Source organism: Hypomesus transpacificus, unplaced genomic scaffold (assembly GCF_021917145.1).
Source record: "Hypomesus transpacificus isolate Combined female unplaced genomic scaffold, fHypTra1 scaffold_51, whole genome shotgun sequence".
Taxonomy (NCBI): Eukaryota; Metazoa; Chordata; class Actinopteri; order Osmeriformes; family Osmeridae; genus Hypomesus; species Hypomesus transpacificus.
In genome coordinates this window covers 755586-772251 of record NW_025814024.1, presented here as the reverse complement: position 1 = coordinate 772251, position 16666 = coordinate 755586, and the positions used below count along the sequence as shown (strand labels likewise).

The 16666-nt window shown below is 42.8% G+C and overlaps 1 protein-coding gene across 5 annotated transcripts in view; it reads left to right on the top strand.

The window, feature by feature from the left end:
- shc3 (SHC (Src homology 2 domain containing) transforming protein 3) overlaps positions 1-16666 on the top strand; it is an 83904-nt gene that overhangs the window by 9343 nt on the left and 57895 nt on the right. The window lies entirely within an intron of this gene.

The window sequence follows — 16666 nt, the reverse complement described above, 5'->3', positions numbered from 1 at the left end:
GGGAAGGTCATCATCTGAAAAAAGCCTGCAAGAGAGAGAAGCCTTTCATGGCATAACAAAAACACAGCTCTCTAACATGCACCCAAGGCTTCCATTACGGTACAGTTAGCATCATTTCCAATTTGGCTCATTGCCTTCCTTGTTACATTGTGTTATCTTCCATATCAATCTTTAAATATGCCAAGGGTATATTTAAAAAAATACACATTGTGCTTTATTGAAAACTGATTACAGCTTCGCCTCTAGTAGTGATAAAAGGCAATGCCAGACATGCAGTAAAAAGCTTGTCTCCATCTTGACTCAAAACTAGATCAATGTTTCAATCCTAGTATATGAAATCCCCAACCAATAAAATGTGGTTCTGCTTGTAGGCAGAACCAAGTGATACACAACTCTAGAAACAATAAAATAAAATGACAATTTAATCATGGTGCGGTTGAAACTATCTGCAATGGAATGGAACCCAATGCAATCGTAATTGAATAGTAAAACATTGAACCACGACAAGCAGTTAACATTTCTTTCACACAGACAATCTGTCAGAGAATTTTATGTGAATGGGATTTCAGAGACACAAAAAGATAGTAATTTTCGATGTTGGGAAAGTAATGTATACAGTATTTACTGTAAAGCCTTCTGATGTAGCAGTTTACTGATATCACATAGGGGAAATAGGTCAGATCCACAATCTTGTTACTCCATTAACAGTTTGGTTCTGGGGGGCCGAGTATGGTGCTGAGTACGGTGCAACCCATTCAGTCAATACAGCGAAAGTGGTCACACAGACAGGGTGGAAATGCGTCTGTCCTTTAGCTTTCCTATGGCCTGTGTTTGTATCTAGTTCAGCGTGCAATTGTGCTTGCAGCGCTTTTAATTAATGTGCTCACAACATACACTATTAGTTTAAAGGGACAATGATGTGCGACAGTGACAGCGTTTTCTTTCACACTCATCCTACACACTCCCACTGTTGCTGCCAAAGCCTAAATGCCTATTTCTCTTAAAATCCTCTTTCTAATCTGACCTGCTGTACTTGATGAAGGACTGTGAGGTAGACTTGAAATTAAAGTCTACACATATTCCTAAAGCTAATAAACTATTGTTCTTTCATTTTGGGAAGCCGTTTGGGAACAATCACAAATTCTGCACAATTGTTTATATTTTGCCATAGGGACCGTGTATGAGGTGCGTGAACCTACTGTCTGCAACACATAGATTACTATAACCATTCATCATTTTCCATACTTCCTTTCCTTTTCCATAGAGATCCATGTTCCTATCACTCTGACCAAGTGAGTGTTTGAGTGTCTAAATGTGTACACACTCAAAGGACTATTCCCTCTGTCCATTATTGCCACAGAAGTGTTCCTAGTTAGATACTGGCCACTTAGCATACTGATTATTGATTAACCATCTCTGTAATCGCCATAAATTCGAAACTTGGATGCCATGATGAATCTGTGTTGAATCTACCATCTTACATTGAAGATGTTGTGTTTAACCACAATCCACTAAATGTGTAAATCAAACAGCACCGTTTTTTGTGGTCTGGTCTAGGGTAAGACAAAGGGAGGGCCATACTCTTTAAATACAGATAAGAGATGTAAACACCACCAGAGAGGAACCCTGCAAAATGAGAATATATTTGTCATTGACTGTACTGTGTGATAATTTGGGTTCTGGGTGAATGAACTTCACAAATTTGAATTAATGAATTTGGACTGGCAAAAAGTTGTGTTGATGATGACATATCTTGGAATCTCTCAAGTTGATCTGTCCCTAATCTGTATAAGTATCCTTTCTTCTATTATTGATGGTATTCAGCTGGTTCACACTTGATAGACAAACAAATACACAGTAAGTGTTTATCGTTTTTATAAAACAAACATATAGTGTGTTTTTTAACCATGGCACTGTAGTCCATCCACAATTGTCTGTTGGAGAAGTCTGAATGTTCAGCTCCTTTATACACTGAAACTTTCAGCAGTGTTTGCAAATAAAGAAGACCTCATTAAGTACAAATATTTAATCCAAAGTGCATATAAAACAAAAGTACACCTTCACAGCTTTCGTGATGGTCTGTCGATATTTCTGTCTCACACAAAGGCCACTTATATACAACATCCAGGGGTGTCTCAAATTCCTGTTTGTTCGGTTTGGTTTCTGCCACATTCCAAGTCTGACTGAGGACAAGGGAAACTCATAATTTTTTTTAGGGACAAACTGTTCCCTGCCAGTGATATTAGTCAGAAGAGGTGCTGTACTGTATGTGGGTGGATGGCTGCTGTACAGCATGGGATACAGAGACAATCTCTTACATTAGACCCGGCTGAACAAACAGGTGTGCATCGGTTCAAATTCAATTTACCAGACCACAAGTCCAAAATCTGCTGTACCTAAGTTTGATGGAGCATGGCATGTAGGCATGGCCCAACATGGCCCACAGTATAAAGTTGCAGCAGGATTAGGACAAAGATGTATTTCGAAGTCTGGTGTTCAATGTATGATCCAACCAAGTCATACTTGGCTAACAAATATTATGCATATGTTGTTTAAACTTATTTATATATTTGATTGCTTCCTTTTGTAATATAAATCTAAGGTAACACTTCACATTACTGGAGAGAGCTTTACTATAACCACATAAGAGTTGTGCTCAAAGGGGTGCTTGGTGGCACATAGAAAATTACAGTGTTTAATTAATAACAGGCTGTTCCACAATGTAATATCATGTAAATTGGTAATACAAGTAGTAAGTAATAAGTTGTTCCTATTCTAACATTGGTTATTACTAGTGCACAGTGCCCGTGATGCAGTCGGTGATCAAGATGTCAGTGAAACCGTGATACAATTGGTGGCACACACAGATTCCAGGGGCCTCATGTATAAAGGATTGCGCAGCTTTCATACTAGAAGATGGCGTACGGCCAAAACTCGAAAAGTACCTACGCACAGAAATATTCACACGTATAAAACCGGTCGTATGCCAGGTCCTGCGCACCTTTCCTTTATAAATCACAATCAACGTGAGATTGACCGCACGTGAACGAGCCACTGACCCCGCATTTTCCCTTAAATTAATATGCAGATGGACTATAAATGCGCTCCTGAGGTCATTTCTTTGTCTGAATTACCGTATTTCTTCGAATAAACGCCACCCTCGAATAAACGGCTCATCAAAAATGAACGTTAAACACCGCAGCGTTTATTCGAAGAAATACGGTGACTGAGATCGAGGTTTTGACAACAGAGGTGGAGGCGAGATTTGATGAGCTGTCTGAAACCGTTCTGACAGTAGGCTAGCCTATGGCTGATATTCTCAACAGGAGATTGAGAATAATATTAGCCCAAAAGAGAACGTGGCAGCAATTGAAAATTGTAGGATAACATTCAAAACACTGAAGAAGGCCATGGTTAATTGCACTTGATGTGGACCAATAATGTTTTTGTCTTCACATCTTGAACAAAATCAATAAATTACTTAAAAATAACTTTGCCACACGGATTTATTAAGTGATAGGCTAAATGCTGACATTTAAGATAAAATGGAAAGATAACCATGACTAAAATCGGGATTCACTAGAATGACTGTTGCACAGATCCAGCACTGACTTTTTAGATTAGAAGGTGACCCAAACTGTACACTTTGTTTGGCAGAACAGTCATTTAAAATTGCTCAGCATGACTATCATTATTATATTACGAGTATTTCCAATTAACATAGTCTGCCTCCACAGATCCAGAGGGGGCTTGGACAGTGACAGACTGTGGCTGTGCCAAGTGTTGTCACAGCCTCACTTTGGGAAAGCATGCCCTACTGGGAACATCAGGGGAGACTGTTGGGCACAGCATCTAATTGTCTTCTTTGGAAAGGGCAACATTTGGCACACTGTCATGTAGGGGCAGCATAAAGGGCACTTCATAACAGCACCCTTTTCCATTGGAAGTAAGGGCATGGGAACAGTCCAATTTAGGCCATTATAAGGGCACCTTATAGGGTACTGCATCACATTTTCTATACTATAAAGGAACTCATTAAGACATGTTTTTACATTTCTAGAGGGCACAGTGTCATTTATTGCATGGGGCATCCTGGGCACTCAAGCATATTTCCCTATGTGAATGGCAGACAGTAGGGCACTTGGTCTAATTTTCGCCACTCAAAGGCATTTTAGAAACACTTTCAACCATGGGTGGCACCAGGCAGTCACCCCCTGAGTCTTCCAATGGGCCTGGATACACCCATGGGGACAGTATATTGCACCTATAATATTGGGGAAGCCAGAGGAGAGGTAATAGAGGCTTGTCAACATATGGGCTACTTTAAACAATGGAAATACTTTATACAATTGAATAAAAAGTCTCCTTGATTCTTTGTGTTTCAAGATTACCTGAAAGACTGATGATAATATTCAGGTACTGCTTGGAGCAAAGTATACCCTTCATATTTCCTGCCATAGTTCAAGAACGTCTCACATGCAAAGACATAGACAGATGCAGACAGACTGAACAGTGTCAAGGCTTGGCTACAGTGGGTTTGCTTCCTTCTGTGTGATTCCAGCAGACTACATAGTCTAGGGCTAGGCCTACCTACATAAACTGCAGTCTACTACTCTCCTTTATACTATTATAATCTACTCTCCTTTCTATTACTTTCTACAAAGGATGGTAGGCTGCTCTTATTCTTGTTCATTGCCATCCTTAAGAGTTGCTAAAGTGTTTTTTAATATATATATATTATTTATGATTTTTTATTTTATTTTTAAAAATGACAATTAAATCTATCTAGATAAACTAGGCTGGGCCTGCTAAAACTATACTTCTTCCACAGATACTGGTCAGGGAAGCATTACTTCTGTCTGAAGACCCTTGGGGCTGGTGGGATAAACGCTCTTTGTATAATCTGAGCACCTTCATCCACCACAGGGTTGTCAAAGAACGGATACGCCATAATTGATTGTAACTTGTCTTGAAGCTCTGCTTAGTTTCTAAGGCCTTATTTTATGTCAATTAACCAATGGCTTTTGAAAACAGATAACATGATATAATTTCTTAACTTTTTTATATAAATTAATATATTTTTTGGAGGTGAAGTGGGCCTAAACACGTGAATCATTCATGTCTGCACTTCAAAAAGTCTGAATTTACGTTTTCGAACACGGACTAAAGTGCTTTGCACGCAGGAATTTACTCGACGGAACTGTCTTTTGAGATACTGTTTCCACCTGTTTGAAAATATTTTCAACACATTTTAGTTTAGCTTGATTTTCAGCTTGACACGGGTCAGGCTAGTTCCGAACCTTGGTTACGTAGCTAGAACTAGAATAATCCACCTTAATGGAACGGAACTCTCGCTAAAGTAAGTGAGACTTAGCAAAATAAGTCTCGCTTTCCCTTAATCGAGGTTGATGGAACACCCCCCTGAAATGTAGAGGGGAAAAAACACAATATATACAGTACTGTGCATAAGTCTTGGGCACCCAGGATTTTTTACACAAATAATGTCTAATACTGTATTTCGTCAATGAAATGCTACAGCTTTTCTTGAATTACATGTTTCGATGTGTGTACACGAAGGCAGCTTTTATCATTAATAATTTATTAGTAATTAAGAACAACACAGGAATTGCGCAAAGCAGTTTATTAATTAGTCGGCGACATCTCTGGTGTCTCGTCGGTGAAGAGGCAGATGAGGATACTTAGTGATGCAGAAAGTTTTGTACCGTACCTATTTGTAGTAAAAATACATTAGAATTATAGTACATCTACATTTAATGTTGCTACATTTTTTCGTTTAAGTGTATCAGATTTGAATGCAACATTTAATCAAAGAAATATATGTAATATAATTTTTTTTATTTGTGCAACAGTATAAACGTGCAATTTTGCTAAACCTTTTGTTACATTTTTTATTTCATTATTTCTTAAAGCATTTTTCTTTAACTTTATTTGTATTTTTATTGTGCCTAAGACTTTTGCACAGTACTGTATATCTTCTATTGCGGCTTATAGTCCGGTTTTAGAACAAAAGTGGTTTCTTTCAAGATCTCTATTTAATGCTCAACACTTGAACGGGGGCTTATTGCTTGAGGAATTATTTTCTGTGTCGTCTCAGTTGCACTATCAGAGCTTGGAAATACAGTGACTTGCTAATGCAGGCAAATGGCTAGTAGAACATAACATTTCATAATGATTTCAATTAATCAAACAGCTGCAAGACCCAGTGAAATGTTATAGGCTAGCTAGCAAGCTAACGCTAGCATCGTTAACGCTAGCATCGCTAACGCTAGCATCGCTAACGCTAGGATCGCTAACATTACTAATTCAACTTTGGTAGTGTAAACAAGCTCTTTGTAAGCTTGTTTTAGATATAATTGTATATGATCGTGTGGACAATGAGACACGGACGAGATCTCTTTTCAAAACTTCTATTTTACCACTGCTCTTCTTGCAGACCTGCAAACTCCTCAGAGTAAAAAAGGTGACAGTGTCGCGGGGCTGGGGGGGCATGCCCCCGGCTCGATTTTTTGGTGATTTTAATTAGCAAATGACACATTTCTGAGCGTGACTTAAAGGCCATATTGCAGGTTAAACATCACTGTTGATAAATGGGTACATGAAGCACTCAAGATATGTATATATCTTGAGGACCACCATCATCCCTGTGCCCAAGAACACCAAGGTCACATGTCTGAATGACTATCGCCCAATAGCACTGACCTCTATCATCATGAAGTGCTTCGAGCGGCTAGTCAAATCATTCATCTGCTCCTCGCTGCCCCCCACACTGGACCCTATGCAGTTTGCATACCGGTCCAATAGGTCTACAGACGATGCCATCGCTCTGACCATGCACACCGCTCTCTCCCACCTGGACAAGGGGAATACATATGTGAGGATGCTGTTCATTGACTACAGCTCTGCATTCAACACCATCATCCCCTCCAGACTGGTCTCCAAGCTTGTGGACCTGGGACTAAGCACCTCCCTCTGCAAGTGGATCTTCCACTTCCTGACGGGGAGGCCACAGGTGGTGAGAATCGGTGACCGCACTTCATCTGTACTGATCACCAACACAGGCACCCCCCAGGGCTGTGTGCTCAGCCCTCTCCTGTTCTCCTTGTTCACCCACGACTGTGCGGCTACGCACAGCTCCAACCTCCTCGTTAAGTTTGCTGACGACACAACCATCGTGGGCCTCATCTCTGACAGTGACGAGTCAGCCTACAGAGAGGAGGTTGACACCCTGACATCATGGTGTCAGGACAACAACCTCTCTCTTAACATCAGCAAGACCAAGGAGATGATTGTGGACTTTAGGAGGCGGCAGGAGGAGGAGCATGCACCCCTATTCATCAATGGATCGGAAGTGGAGAAGGTCAGCTGCTTCAAGTTCCTCGGGGTGAACATCAGCAATGACCTCACCTGGTCTGTTCACACGGACAAGGTGGTCAAAACGGCCCGTAAGCGCCTCTTCTTCCTGAGGAGACTGAAGAAGTTTGGTATGGACTCAGTCATCCTTACTAACTTTTACAGATGCACTATAGAAAGCATTCTGACTGGTTGTATAACAGTGTGGTATGGGAGCTGCACAGACCGGGACCGCAAGGCCCTACGAAGTGTGGTCCGTTCTGCTGAGTTCATCATCGGCAGGAAGCTCCCAGCCCTACAGGACACCTACCACACACGTTGCCTTAGGAAAGCCAGCAGGATTCTAAGAGACTGTTCCCACCCATCCTTCAGTCTCTTTACCCCGTTGCCTTCTGGCAGGCGTTACCGCAGCATCCGGTCGCGCACACGCAGACTGGACAACAGTTTCTACCCAAGGGTCATCAGGCTTCTCAATGGACACTGATATGGACATTTTTACTGCACACTAGTCACTTATACACTGTCACTTTCAGCTACTGGTTGCTCTTCAGTAACATTGCACTACTGTACCTCGCCACCAGGCTCCTGTTTGGTCATTGACAAAGTCACTGATCTGTAAATTTGCAAATTTTGTGTATTAGGGTTAGTATAGCGTACTATTTATTGTTATCTGTAATTTAGGAAGTTTTAGTGTTAGGGTTAGTATAGTCGTTTATTTATTGCTATCTTTATATTTAGGAAGTTCACTTATCTAAGCTCAGCATAGATGTAAATTTGTTCTGTGTACTTATATGTTATGTTATGCCAAGTGCTTGCGTTGTCTTGTCTTAAGAATTTCAGTGCCCAGTCTAACCTTGTGTTGCTCTGTGCACCTGACAAATAAAAGACTTGAACTTGAACTATATAATTAAAAAAATCTCCAAATGGTGTCCTTAAATGGTGTTTAAGACCAATTTCTTTAGTTTTTGGTGTTAGCATTAGCATATTAGCGCCATTTGGTGATGACGTCACGTTGGGGAGACGTGGAGGATACTAGGCATAGATATCCATTGACATAATATAGATATCTATGGAGACTAGGGCTGGGCGATAAATCAATAAAAATAACTATCGAAGTAAAGACTTCCCTCGATAAAGATATCGTAACATTAATTGATTTTCAGCAGAATCGATAATGTCGATAGAGAATAATTAGGAACAGCAGTCCATTTAATTTCTGTGATGCAGCAGGAAGTGGCGGAGAAATGTTAGTCTACGCTCACTAAAATATTCTGAGCACCTCGAGTGGAGTAGCTAATGTTAACCGCGGAAAATTAGTGGTATTGCCGAAAACAGTGGCAGCGATAGCCATGGCGAGGGAGCAACTTCCAATGAAGAAATTATTGATAAAAAGGGTTTGTCTTCTTCAGTTATTTGGAAGTTGTTTGGCTTTTGGAAATTTGACAAAGAGCAGAGCAATGTTCGGTGCAAATTAGTGTAGTAAACAAACAGGTGGCTACCAAGTCTGGTAATACGACAAACTGAAAATGTGGACTTCTTGTTGACCTCGACCTACGGTCTCGGTTAACAAAAGTTTTAACAAATCTCTGTTTACAAAGGTGTTGGTAGATCTGTCAAAGTCAATATTTGTTTTTTGTATAATAAACAACACATAGGAAAATCCCGAATCAAACACGACAAATCTGGAGCAGACTCCATGTTGTCAACATCTCCAAGGCAACCGCTTGCTAGGTCCATAAATCGTTTGCGGACCTCTCCAGAGCTGGTTTTGCGGATTTCTTCGAATGTCTCTTGACCAATAAGAACAGCGTATTGGTCCAATTATAATACTAAAATATAAGAAACCTTTTTTACCACCTGAAGCAAAATCACTCGTTGGAACATGCAGAAAGTGTGAGTTTGCGCCAAGGTATTGATAGGTAGGCTAATGATAAAAAGCAGGGTTTTAAAAAGCTTAAGTTACTTGACCCCTGGTACGTGCTCCCTGGCCGCAAACATTTCTCTCACACCGCTCTGCCTAAACTTTATGACGAGTGTAGGGAAAAAGTTAAGGAGAGTTATTTACAGATCTGTGGTATATCGTTTAATTATCGTTATCGAATGTAAATATAAATATCTATATCGATAATTGTTTACCCATATCGCCCAGCCCTAATGGAGACTAGACTCACATTAGTACTAGAACTATGGCGAATGATTGCAACTCACCAGGACTCTTCACCAACTCCACTCGTTCTCCTCGGACCATCTAACTACATAAAACATTTACACAATTTCTACAGAATGAAACCCTTTCTGTTATGTACGCTATTGCAGCTTTGTCCCAAGATCTCTACAGACCATGCTGCTAATTTAATGCTCAACACTTGAACACAGGGGCTTATTACTTGAAAGAGGAACTAGAGATGGTACAATTTATGGGGGAAATGTAGGGCGTGCGTCGGTTGCAGATGGGTCAGTTTATTATGAAACAAGCCGAACCCCCTTTGAAACTAGCTATTTTAACAACGTTGTCACCAGCAGTATTTTTCAGATGGAATTGCGATTCAAACAGTACCATCTGCTAACTGAAAATATGCAGCCAAACACGTAAATAAGCTTGATATTTATTTAGGGGGAAATGGCTAATTCAAAAGAAGTTTGCTGGAAGCGATCATTGTCAGTAAAAAAAGCCGACCCTTTGGTCTCAGTCTAGAGCCCTGCATGGAGAAGCTGCAAGAAGAAGCTACGAGCCAGCTAGCCTAGCTGATGTTGCTAGCTAAACTTCACTGAATGTGCCGGAAATTAAAAACGTTTCTTTTGACATAAAGTTTAGCCTGTGGCATTCAAGACAGCGACGCACCACGCTTGAGTTTAAATACATTATTTAATGTGACATTACTTACTGCACATGCAAGTCTTGAATTGCTTAAATGTATGATGCTGCCAATACACCACGGCACGATAGATAGTACTTAAGCTACTAGTACTGTACAACAGTCTATCCCATATAGTGCTAGTTCTATCCAGCCTAGCACACATGCACGTCGTATCTACTGCGTCGTCTCATTTAAACTATCAGGGCTTGGAAATACTGCGACTTGCTAAACACACAGCTGCAAGAACCAGTAAAATGTTATATACAGCTAGCTAGCAAACTAACGTTAGCTAGCATCGCTAACGACATTGGCTAACTCAACTTCGGTAGGCTATCCTCAGTGCAAGCTGGCCAGTGCAAGTAACAGTTGATGCTGTGTACTGTAAGATTCTGATGCAAGTGCTAAGATTCCGTTGGCCAAGAGAAAAAGTGCTAAGATTCCAATTGGCCCAGAGAAATGTCAATTATAAGAATTATCCAATAATGTTTCGCAATTCTAAGCCTGCATGGCATGGAGAAGAAGGGCAGCCTGCCCCCCCCCCCCCCCCCCCCCCCCCCCAAAAAAAAAAAAAACTCCGGTTGTACACGATTCACTTAAATGACCCAATTGACCAAGAAAACGGCGACTGTCGCCGAAAAGCGACAAGTTTGCAGGTCTGTTCTTGACATAGCATTTGAACAGCCCTCACTGATGTCACGTAACATAATAGTTGCGTTCCACATGGACTGCGGCTGCATGAAACGACCGGCGAGGGTCGCTTGCAGTCGGGGAGGAGTTGAAAACGGCTCTGTGAAGTCGGACATTTCAGCTTCTCGTGGTCTGCTGCGTTGACGTCAGTCACAGCCGATTAAGCGCTGTTTGCTTACTTTACTCTATTTATAATTAAACGTAGTCTTTCTGTTAGTGAAGAGGCGGAGTAAAACCCTTTCTTCCATACATTTTTTATTCAATTCAACAGTTTGGTCCGGATTTGAGCATTGGCGAAACTGAAGGTGTCCGAATATTACAAAACACGAGTCAAAGTTGTCGTGTGTGAGTCTGGCCAATTATGAAATAGCTGTGTCGTCACTTGAACCCGTGCAGTTGCTCTTGAGAAAATGCGCTCGGCTACACAGCCAGCAGTTCTCGAATCGATCTCACGGTACTTTGATGGCAACGTCACAGTGACGTGTCCTCGGCGCCGTCTCAAGTCGGACAAAAAGTCCAACCAGAATTCACTGTTTCAAGTCAGCCGGCTGCAGCGCCACATGAAGTCGGGTCACGTCGAATGCACCTATTGGCTTCAGCATCAAGCCTGAAGCAACTCCCGAGGGACAAAACACCCTTGTCCTTTGTCACATAGAAAGGTCTGCTACAATAGGCTATCCTCATGATTTGCAAGGTAGCTAACTAAACTTATACTAAAATAATTTCGTAGACATAGCAATGGATTCTGCCACTAAATGAGTGACTTGGCTTTATTTCTGGAGATACTATCCACAACTGAAGTGTGTTACACAATGCTGTAAGATCGCCTATACGCGTGCATTGCTCCTGGTACCCAGAATGCCCTGTGGCAAGCTGAAACGCTACTAAGTTAAAGGCATTAGCTTAGTTAAATAAACATAGTTTGGAGTTCTATTGTTGTGTTTGTTTTGTTTTGATATGTGTAATGCTATGGTCTATAGTTTAGATAATATGAGTGTTCACCCTGATTGGGAATGTTGTCTAGTTCGATACCGATTCGAGCTATCCACTGATAAAAGTGAGTCTGCAAGTAACCCTACACGAGCAACATTTGGTTCAAAGTTGGCCGCGCAATGGTAACGTTTGCTTTGAAATTGAAACTTCTGTTCTAATGCGGTTTGAACTTCTGTTTGGACACATTTCTACTCTTGGGGCACAGGCTAAAAATGTATGTATAAGTATACTAAATCTTAGCATACTTGAATATACTCTAAGACTGCTGTGTGCAATTTGGGGCAAGGCTCAACATGGGCGAGGCTCAGGGCCTTATTTACTAACAATGGCACAGTTTGTGCTGTGTCTGTTTTTGTGAGTTTGGTAATAACGTCCAGCGTCATTTTGCGTAGTACTTTTCAAACTTGAAACCAATCAGGCAATCAGCGCATACTCCGCCCTCAAGCGTAATTTGCGCCTGTAAAAGAACAATGGGCTTGCATATTTCTACCATGGATCTTCCTAGGGAAAAAGAAAGCGCAAGCTTAAATGTAGTGACGTGCATGAAGTACCAGCAAACCTGAACACATTACAGGGCAGAACATTTACATTTCATTTTTGTATTCATTTAGCAGACGCTTTTATCCAAAGCGACTTCCAAGAGAGAGCTTTACAAAAGTGCATAGGTCAATGATCATAAACAACGAGATAGCCCCAAAAACATTGCGGGTAACCAAAACATGAAGCATACTAACATGAAGAACATCCACACCCTCAGAAAAAAATTGGCCTATGTCTTCGCCTTGCTCGGATCACTGCTGCCATTGAATAAGGTACGTACATTTGTACACACAGGAAGATGCGCTCCTGGTTAAGACCTGGTTTTAAGAGGCAGCGAATTTCCCCCGCAGAATAGAGGCGCACTCTTACTAGCAGTCTTTGTAAATACAGCGGAATATTGTCAAAGAAAATTCTGGCTGGACTATGTAGATTTGAATATAGTCAAAGATGGCGGTTTCAAAGTCTCCCGGCTGAGAAGTCTCCCGGCGCGCCTACGAGATGGCTGCGTCGACAAGAGCTCCGCAAAAACCCAGCTTTTTGTTTGTCTTTTTAGTGTTCGTTACTTGTTTTGTCAATGTTATTTTGTCGTTTATTCAGTACGACCGGCAGACACTTCTGGACATTAAGTTGTCACTTGGCAAGGATCATTTTACGAACTTTAATTCCACTTTTCGGAGTGCGAGCTCGGACTGCAGCTGGCCCTTTGCTGTTTCGCCGTTCTGTTTACCCGCAAGACGGAGAAAGAAGAAACGTGGCCGGCGTGCTGGAGTCCTTGTTCGAACTCGGAAACGGTGCTTCAAACCTGCTCTTCCAACCATCTTACATTTACATTTATTCATTTAGCAGACGCTTTTATCCAAAGCGACTTCCAAGAGAGAGCTTTACAAAGTGCATAGGTCACTGATCATAACAACAAGATAGCCCCACAGCATTGCGGGTAGTCAAAAACAAGAAGTACATATTGTGAACAACCAAAAAATAGTGCTAAAGGGAAGAAACCATAAGAGCATGTAGTTAAACAAGTTAAAATTACACAACATTAATCTCTAAGTGCAGGTGTACCTGTAGGAAAGCAATAAAAATCTTACTAGCTAACGTTCAGTCCATCGACAACAAAATGGATGAACTTAACGCTCAAATTCCAACGGGACATCAGGAACTGCTGTGTACTGGCGTTCGTTGAACCCTGGCTGTCTCCGGAGATCTCCGATGCAGCGGTTACCCCGTTGGGATTCACCATATACCGCCAGGACAGAACAGCTGACTCAGGGAAGTGCAGGGGCGGAGTGGTCTGTGTTATGGTTAACTCTCTCTGGGCTACGGATGTAGCGGTATTAGCATCTCACTGCTCTCCGGTCCTTGAGCTGCTAACTGTAAAAATCAGACCCTTCTATCTACCTCGGGAATTCACTGCGGTCGTCATGAGTGCAGTCTACAGCCCCCCCCCCCAGGTAGACAAGGCCGCTGCTTTGGATGAACTGTATGGGATTATCAATGGCCTGGAAAATGTGCACCCAGAGGCAGCCTTCATTGTTGTTGGTGATTTCAACAGAGCTAACATGACGAAAGTCCTGCCCAAATACTATCAGCACATTGACTTCTTCACACGTGGAGACCAGATCCTTGACCATTGTTATACAACATTCAAGGGCAGTTACAAACCCCTCCCCCGCCCTGCTTTTGGGAAGGCTGATCACACCTCCATTCTTCTCCTCCCCGCATATGAACAAAAGCTCAAACAGGTCAGACCGGTTGAGAGGTCAGTTCACCTATGGAGTGACGAGTGTGTGGCGACCCTCCAGGACTGCTTTGACACCACTGACTGGCTGATGTTCAGGGACGCAGCAGATGGGGACATTAACGAATACACAGACACTGTTTCCAGCTACATCTAGCACTGCATTGATGACGTTGTCCCCAAGAAGGTTGTCCGGTCTTTCCCAAATCAGAAGCCCTGGGTTGATGCCGCGGTCCGGGCCAAGCTGAGAGCCCGTACTGTCGCCTTTAATTCTGGGGACCCTGATGAGTACAGGAAGGCCAGATACGACCTTTTGAAGGCCATCAAAGCAGCGAAAAGGGCTTACAGGACCAAGGTGGAGTCCAGCTACCATGGCTCTGACACCAGGCGCATGTGGAGTGGACTTAAAGCCATTACAGACTACAAAGGGAGAGGCTACATTGAGACCCAGTCCTCTGTCCTACTGCCAGACGAGCTGAACTCCTTCTACGCTCGCTTTGAGAGGGACAGTGACCCCCCTGCAGTGGAGCTACCTGAAGGCCAAGCCAATGATGTGCCTACACTAGCTGTAGCCGAGGTGAGGCTATGCTTTAAGAAGATCAACCCTCGCAAGGCACCTGGCCCAGACAGCATATCAGGTAGGGCCCTTAGGGGCTGCGCTGACCAGCTGGCAGGGGTCTTCAGTGACATCTTCAACCTCTCCCTTAACCTGTCTGTACTCCCCACCTGCTTCAAGAGGACCACCATCATCCCTGTGCCCAAGAACACCAAGGTCACTGAACGACTATCGCCCAATAGCACTGACCTCTATCATCATGAAGTGCTTCGATTGGCTAGTCAAATCATTCATCTGCTCCTCGCTGCCCCCCACACTGGACCCTATGCAGTTTGCATACCTGTCCAATAGGTCTACAGACGATGCCATCGCTCTGACTATGCACACCGCTCTCTCCCACCTGGAATACATATGTGAGGATGCTGTTCATTGACTACAGCTCTGCATTCAACACCATCATCCCCTCCAGACTGGTCTCCAAGCTTGTGGACCTGGGACTAAGCACCTCCCTCTGCAAGTGGATCTTCCACTTCCTGACGGGGAGGCCACAGGTGGTGAGAATCAGTGACCGCACCTCATCTGTACTGATCACCAACACAGGCACCCCCCAGGGCTGTGTGCTCAGCCCTCTCCTGTTCTCCTTGTTCACCCACGACTGTGCGGCAACGCACAGCTCCAACCTCCTCAAGTTTGCTGACGACACAACCATCGTGGGCCTCATCTCTGACAGTGAAGAGTCAGCCTACAGAGAGGAGGTTGACACCCTGACATCATGGTGTCAGGACAACAACCTCTCTCTTAACATCAGCAAGACCAAGGAGATGATTGTGGACCATAGGAGGCGGCAGGAGAAGGAGCATGCACCCCTATTCATCAATGGATCGGAAGTGGAGAAGGTCAGCTGCTTCAAGTTCCTCGGGGTGAACATCAGCAATGACCTCACCTGGTCTGTTCACACGGACAAGGTGGTCAAAGCGGCCCGTAAGCGCCTCTTCTTCCTGAGGAGACTGAAGAAGTTTGGTATGGACTCAGTCATCCTCACTAACTTTTACAGATGCACTATAGAGAGCATTCTGACTGGTTGTATCACAGTGTGGTATGGGAGCTGCACAGACCGGGACCGCAAGGCCCTACGAAGTGTGGTCCGTTCTGCTGAGTTCATCATCAGCAGGAAGCTCCCAGCCCTACAGGACACCTACCACACACGTTGCCTAAGGAAAGCCAGCAGGATTCTAAGAGACTGTTCCCACCCATCCTTCAGTCTCTTTACCCCGTTGCCTTCTGGCAGGCGTTACCGCAGCATCCGGTCGCGCACACGCAGACTGGACAACAGTTTCTACCCAAGGGTCATCAGGCTTCTCAATGGACACTGATATGGACATTTTTACTGCACACTAGTCACTTATACACTGTCACTTTCAGCTACTGGTTGCTCTTTCAGTAAAATTGCACTACTGTACCTCGCCACCAGGCTCCTGTTTGGTCATTGACATAGTCACTGATCTGCAAATTTGCACTACTGCACTGTACTCCACTTAGATTAGGTTATAGGGTTGTAACAGTTTTTTTTTTTGTGTATTAGGGTTAGTATAGCGTACTATTTATTGTTATCTGTAATTTAGGAAGTGTTAGGGTTAGTATAGTCGTTTATTTATTGCTATCTGTATATTTAGGAAGTTCACTTGTCTAAGCTCAGCATAGATGTAAATTTGTTCTGTGTACTTATATGTTATGTTATGCCAGGTGCTTGCGTTGTCTTGTCTTAAGAATTTCAGTGCCCAGTCTAACCTTGTGTTGCTCTGTGCACCTGACAAATAAAAAGACTTGAACAATACAATTTATTTAGACTATACCATCCTCAGCAGTTAAATGTGAAGAGCTTGCTTTGTTCTTCAAGAACAAAATAACTTTGATCAGAGCTAG